This window comes from Aegilops tauschii, chromosome 7 (assembly GCF_002575655.3).
Source record: "Aegilops tauschii subsp. strangulata cultivar AL8/78 chromosome 7, Aet v6.0, whole genome shotgun sequence".
Classification (NCBI taxonomy): domain Eukaryota; kingdom Viridiplantae; phylum Streptophyta; class Magnoliopsida; order Poales; family Poaceae; genus Aegilops; species Aegilops tauschii.
The window spans coordinates 561,419,668-561,426,655 of NC_053041.3; the positions used below are offsets into that span (position 1 = coordinate 561,419,668).

Sequence of the window (6,988 nt, forward strand, 5' to 3'; positions counted from 1 at the left end):
CCCGCGGCTTGAAGTCATAAAGCGGTCGGTCTGCATTGAAGGTGCACAGATGGCCTTCGCCCGCGTCAAGATGCACTGGGTGAAGATGGATGCCAAAAAGCATATGACCGAAGGGCTGCCTGAGGGCAAGGAGCACCGCCGACACGAGCTATATTTGATAGTGTCCTGGAGGGATCCCGCCTTGTGGCGGAGCAATGTGCGAAGGATGTTATATTCCCATGAAAACATTCATGTTATCATGTATTGTAACCATGAAACAAGGTCGTTATGTAATATAATGCTTGTGACTCTTAAAATTTACCTCCTGTGCGGCCATTTATGTAATCTGAGGGTTAACCAGTCGTCGGCTTTTGCCCCACGTAGATACTACGGGGGTGTTCGGGATAAATCCAAACACTCTTTACTCCACATTCTGGTCCTTAAAGGAGGTGTTTAGCGCAACGAGCAAGTCAATCGGACTATACGGCTTTTATCGCCCTCACGTAGCGATAGGGGTTTGACAATAAGAAATCTTGGCGAAGCCCCTGGTATTTGGAAGACCGAGCTAGGGGCGCTATGCACGCCTGATCGGATAAAAAACGATTCCTCGCATAAAGCGGAAAAAATCTCTAAGGATTTGAAACCTCTCGAACAGCTAACCAGCTCTCGCTGCATCATGACAGTCAGTTTTCGGCTTTCTCTACTGAGGTGCTCGTCCGGAAGAACCGGGACACAAACGCAGTAGTTCTCCCTTTACTACCCTAGCCGATATAGCGGAACGTAAGGTAGTAAGCACAGGAGCCGGGAAACCCAACTATTGACCAAAGACATGATTCGGAGCCGATGCATATACTGCTATAAGTTCGTGGTGCCGAACCGTACTATAAAAAGTGTTCGGACTTTATTGTCGTACTGCGGGGCGTGATGAAGCCCTTGGCGAACTGATACGTACCAGAGTGTATGGGTTCGATGAGTAATAAATACAAAGGCCAGGAGAAAATCAAGTAATAAGCTGATGCTACCATTTATTTACCATTGTAATGTGATTAATATGTTGAGGCGTACTTATACAAGAAATGCGATAAGCAAATAAGGCTATTTTAACATGCCATGACCAAGAGCGAGCTGCGTGCGGGTATGTAAAACAGGTATAGCAATCGTTAGCAGAGACCACCTGGAGATTCCCTTGTACGCCAAAGCTCCTTGCCTCCTTGGTGTGTCCGACAAACGGGTTGTCAGAAGAAACCTCGAAAAGAGAAAAAACCCGAAATGAAACGGAAAGGTGAAGGTGTGCGAATCCGAGGGTCGGTCGAGCCGCACTGTGGACCGCGAGCTAGCCATGCCTCCGTTGATACCCATGGGATTTTGAGTGCGTAGTTATGTACACGCAGTACGAATGCCACTACCTGATTAGGGCTAGGACGGAGGCCAAATTGCTAGTCGAGCTCTTGATGAGCCACTCTGTCCTGCTGCACCGTAGTTCGGACCCTCTTTACGATGTCCAGGGGCTCGGCAGCCGGGTTACGGTTCTGCTTGAGAAGGCCGCTCTGTACTTCTGCTGCTAGGGCGGCGGTGTGCTCCTCTGTACGGAGGGAGTGTTCCGTGTTTCCGTTGACCGTTATGATGCTGCGTGGACCGGGCATCTTAAGCTTAAGATAAGCAAAGTGCAGCACCGCGTTGAACCGAGTGAATGCCGTCCGTCCGAGCAGTGCGTGATAACCACTGCGGAATGGGACGATGTCGAAGATTAACTCCTCGCTTCGGAAGTTGTCGGGGGATCCAAAGACAACCTCTAGTGTGATTGAGCCCGTACAGCAAGCCTCTACTCCTGGTATGACTCCTTTGAAGGTAGTCTTTGTTGGCTTGATCCTTGATGGATTAATGCCCATTTTGCGCACTGTGTCTTGATAGAGCAGATTGAGGCTGCTACCACCGTCCATGAGGACTCTCGTTAGGTGGAATCCATCAATGATTGGGTCCAGGACTAGTGCGGCTGATCCGCCATGCCGGATGCTGGTCGGATGATCCCGATGATCAAAAGTGATCGGGCATGATGACCATGGATTGAACTTGGGAGCGACTAGCTCTATCGCATTGACGTCCCTTAGTGCGCGTTTGCGCTCCCTTTTGGGGATGTGTGTGACTTATATCATATTTATTGTTTTCACTTGAGGGGGAAACTTCTTCTGTCCCCCTGTGTTCGGTTGCCGGGGCTCCTCCTCGTCGTCCTTGCTTTGTGATCCCTTTTCCCTGTTCTCGGCGTTTAATTTGCCGGCCTGTTAAAAAACCCAGCAATCTCTATTGGTATGATTGGCTGGTTTGTGCGGGGTGCCATGAATTTGGCACGGACGGTCAAGTATGCGGTCCATGCTAGATGGTCCCTGATTGTTTCTTTGATACGGCTTTTTCCGCTGACCGGACTTGGAGCCGCCGAATCCGGCGTTTACAGCAGTTTCATCTGTGCTATCGCCATTGCTTCGGCGTTTGTGCCTGCTGCGTCGGGGCTTGCTGTTGCTGTTTTTTGCCTCGGAGGGGCCTGCCTCGCTGGCCGTATTTTTGCTATGAGCCAGCCAGCTATCCTCACCCGCACAAAAGCGGGTCATGAGGGCCGTCAGGGCGGCCATAGATTTCGGCTTTTCTTGGCCGAGGTGGCGGGCGAGCCATTCATCGCGGATGCTATGTTTAAAGGCCGCTAGGACTTCTGCATCCGGAAAATCGATGATTTGGTTCTTTTTAGTTAGGAACCTAGTCCAGAATTTCCTGACTGACTCCTCGGGCTGTTGAACTATGCGACTTAAGTCATCGGCGCCTGGCGGCCAGACGTATGTACCTTGGAAGTTGTCAAGAAGGGTTCTTCCAAGTCCTCCCAGCTGCCGATGGAATTTTCAGGCAGGCTGTTTAACCAGTGCCGAGCTGGCCCTTTGAGTTTTAGTGGGAGTTACTTGATAGCATGGAGGTCGTCTCCGCGGGCCATGTGAATATGGAGAATAAAATCCTCGATCCATACCGCGGGATCGGTTATTCCGTCGTATGATTCAATATTGACGGGTTTGAACCCTTCAGGGAATTCATGGTCCATTACTTCATCAGTGAAGTAAAGAGGGTGTGCGGCGCCTCTATATCGGGCCGCGTCGCGACGTAGCTCCGGTGGAGTCCTTCTATGGTTATCGGCTCGAGCGTGACTAGGTTTGTCGCGTCAAATAGGTAGCCGTCGTCCCGTGTCGAGGCACGTCCTCGCGATCCGTAGATCGATCTTGTATGTCCTGCTCTACTGCCCAGGGTTTGCCGGAGGTCGTACGTATGACCCCAAACTGTTTTGTCTCTATTTTTCCATGGCGGTGGGGCGGGCTGTTCGGCTTGAATTGCCGCTCTATCCGGACCACGAGGTGGTCGATCCTCCGCACTGTCCTGACCACGTAGTGTTCGATCGGCCGCGTTACGTGAGGGAGGTATGGGCTCCGACGCCTCTTCATCGAACTGAGGTAGCAACCTTCGCTTTGGGTAACTCTTGGCTGGGCGTCTGAGGCTGTATTCTTCGGCTGCCAGGACATCAGTCCATCTGTCGACGAGCAGATCTTGGTCAGCTTGAAGCTGCTACTGTTTCTTTTTCAGGCTCCTTGCAGTGGCTATTAGCGGGCGCTTAAAGCGCTCCTGCTCTACAGGCTCCTCAGGCACGATGAAGTCGTTGTTGCCGAGGCTTGCCTCCTCCTCGGAGGGCGGATGGTAACTACCATCCTCCAAGTCTTCTTCCATTGCCTGTTCGTCAGGGCTGACTTTCCCATCTTCCCGATGGTCTTGTTCGGCAGTTTGTTCATCGGGTTCACTACAAAAAAAATACACTTCCGTGATGATACGTGTTTGTCACAGTAGGTCGCGTTTTTTGTCATGCATGTACATCCATGACAAATTTATGGCAGAATCGAGATAGTCATACCTGTGCTGTCGTAGAAGTGTTCCATGACATTACCAAAATTATCATCACGGAAGTGTCCACTTCCATGACGATAAATCGCGCGTCACAGAAGTGCTTTCGTCAAGGGTGACCGACATGTGGCATCCACCGTAACGGAACACCGTTAAGCTATCGGGTCGGGTTTTGGATCCGATAACCCGTTAACAGCCCCGACCAATGGGGATTTTCCACATGTAAAATCATCATTGGCTGGAGGAAACACGTGTCGGCTCATCGCTGGGACATATGTCATCCACTCATTGGACAGAAGGCGCCTATGATACGTCGACACGTGGCACGGCCCAACAGAGGCCCATTCCTGTGAAAAGGCCGACCCGTTTGACTTGGTCAAAAGGTGGCGGGCCGGCCCATGGAAAGCCTGTTAACGGCCTGTTCGCATATAGCCCATTTACAGCCTGCTAACCCAAGGCCCGTTACGCCCTATTCGAATTAGGCCCAGTAGCATCATCTGGGCCATCCAATATGATTCCAGCCCGTTTTCACTTCTGGCCCATGTATGGCCCATGACGTCTTTCGGCCCATATGAGGCCCTATGTAACTCTTGGCCTATTAACGGCCCGTGGTGAAACTGGCCCGTAATGAACAGTGTATCACTTTACACCCATTAACGACCCGTGGTGAAACTGGCCCGTAAAGAACAGTGCATCACTTTATACCCATTAACAACCCGTTATTCCGTTGGGCCGTTTCCAGCCCATGTTATCTTTCGGCCTTCTCAGAGCGCATTTATTCTTGGGCTATTTTCCAGCATTCGTTTACTTACGGCCCATTACTGTCATTTTCTGCTTGTGGGCCAAATTCAGTCCGTGGTTACAGTCGGCCCGTTTGTGGTCCGTTAATACGTTGGGCCGTTTTCATAGCGTCATCAAATACGGCCTATTAACGATGGCCTGTTTTGGTCGGCCCATGAACGGACGATTCCAACTCTAGCCCGTTTACGGCCAGAATGCGGTCTGTTTAGCCCATGTTTGGCCAATCGATCATACGGCCCGTATAAGGCCCATTGATGATACGGCCCGTAGAAGGCCCATTGTTTCGACGGCCCGTAGAAGGCCCATTGTTTCTATGGCCCATAGAAGGCCCATTGTTTCTACGGCCCGTAGGAGGCCCACTGTTTCTACGGCCCGTAGAAGGCCCACTGTTTCTACAGCCCGTAGGAGGCCCAGTGTCACTACAGTAAATACTAGCCCATGGTTATTGTGGCCTAGTTTTAAAAAATAGGTTATTGCAGCCACTAGCAAACCGCAGAAAAAGAACTGCACTGACTACAAGCAAACAAATAAACAAGACAACAAGGAAATAAATAAGCAAGCAACTTACACTAGGCTATCACGGCTATTACACATATTACATCCATTGGGCATCAAAGTTCGCCACCAGTGCAAATATAGGGAACACAACAGCATATAAACGCCGCAGCAAAACAAGTCCAGAACTGAAACCACTTCAGAAGAGCTCAAGAAACAATATCCTGGGTACCCATAATGCTGGCAAGATGCTTAGAAAGCTTATTAACTTTCTCTTGTTTGGCGCTTAAATCCTCCAGCGCTTGCTGTTGCACCAGAAAGTATGCATCTGAATTATGCAGGGACTTCCTCAGTCCTTCGGCTTCCTGTCGCATAACATCTGATCGATGTCTTTCAACTTGAAGTTGAGACTCAAGAAGCCGAACTGATTCAGGCAACGAGTTCGAAGAGCTGGTGCCAGCAATGGTAGCCAGTAACTCGAACACTACATCAAGACAGGACTTTGGGGTTGTCTCAGTGTCTTCAATATAGTTTTTATCAGCTTTCTTGGGGACCAACAAGGATGTCTCACTATCTTGAACCTTATCTGCATTACTTCCTTTACCATTGCATAACAGGGTACTCTTCTCCAATATTTTATCCGCGTTCTAAAAGAGAAACAAACAAACACATCTCCGGTTTACAATGTAGTATATGAAACTCATTTTGGTAAACCAGTTCAGTAGTAAGGTGGACAGGATAACATCATGAAACAAACATATATCTATGTAGTATGGTCACTATATGGTCTATATCATTCTAGTTTATGTTGCCAAATCAAGATAGATATAGTTCGAATCATATCTATTTAAGACAAAGCAGGATAGACAGAATATAAGTGTGGGAAACTACACGGCAATAACAGCACTTGTAATGTGCATGGCATGAGAACATAACTGTTTATTCAATTGAAACTGAAATCAACATAGAGCAAGTTACAACAGCAAACAACCAAACACGTTGAAGAAACAGGTTTAAAACATACCTGTTGCGCCATTGGAGTTTCAATTGCATCCTGCAAATTTGAAATTAGTTGGTATCAGTAAATACAGTGATGCAAGAGCAAAGTAGTATGAACCATAGCTACGGAACCTGACCTGAGAACAATTCTTCTTCTCCTTTAAGCGTTGACTTCGGGTTCGGAGTGGTGGTCCCCGTGATTTGGGCACTGCAGTTGCCGTACTAACTGCTCGTGTTTGGGTGCTCTGTGGTGGAGACGGTGCTGTGTCAACGGGAACTGGGTGTCTATCTGCTGGGGTTGGGGTTAGAAGGGGTGTAGCTGGTTCCCTGTCCAACTGGGTAGGGGTACAATCTGCATGAGTGTGGGTTATGTGTGGTGGGGCTGGTTCTTGGGCAAGTACAACCGTGGTTCTATCTGCATCGACAGGTAGCACGATCTTTTCTGAAGACTGTGTTTTTACTCCCACAGATACTGCCATCACTCCCTCCAATTGAAATGGCTGATAAACAAGAAAAGTAATTGAATGTACAGACATTGTAAGATAGACAGGTGCAATGGATAGTAGGGAAGAAAACAGGGCATGAAATAATTCACATTTATGTTGTGTAAGCAAACATAATAGCAGGACATAATTTCACATATATGATGGCTAATTAAACAGGATAGCATGACACAATTTCACATGTATGATGGCTAACTAAACATGATAGAATGACATACTTCAAAATATGATGACTATGTAAACATGATGACATGATATAACTATACGATGTGTCTATTAAAGTGGTT

At 48.4% G+C, this 6,988-nt stretch overlaps 1 long non-coding RNA gene across 1 annotated transcript; it reads right to left on the reverse strand.

Moving 5' to 3' along the window:
• Positions 1-5,474: 5,474 nt before the first annotated feature.
• Positions 5,475-6,452, reverse strand: LOC141026423 (uncharacterized). Its single transcript, XR_012188526.1, has 3 exons — positions 6,336-6,452; positions 6,224-6,253; positions 5,475-5,846 (listed from the first exon to the last, which is right to left on the reverse strand). It is a non-coding gene; the product is annotated as an uncharacterized lncRNA (long non-coding RNA).
• Between the last annotated feature and the right edge of the window lie 536 nt (positions 6,453-6,988).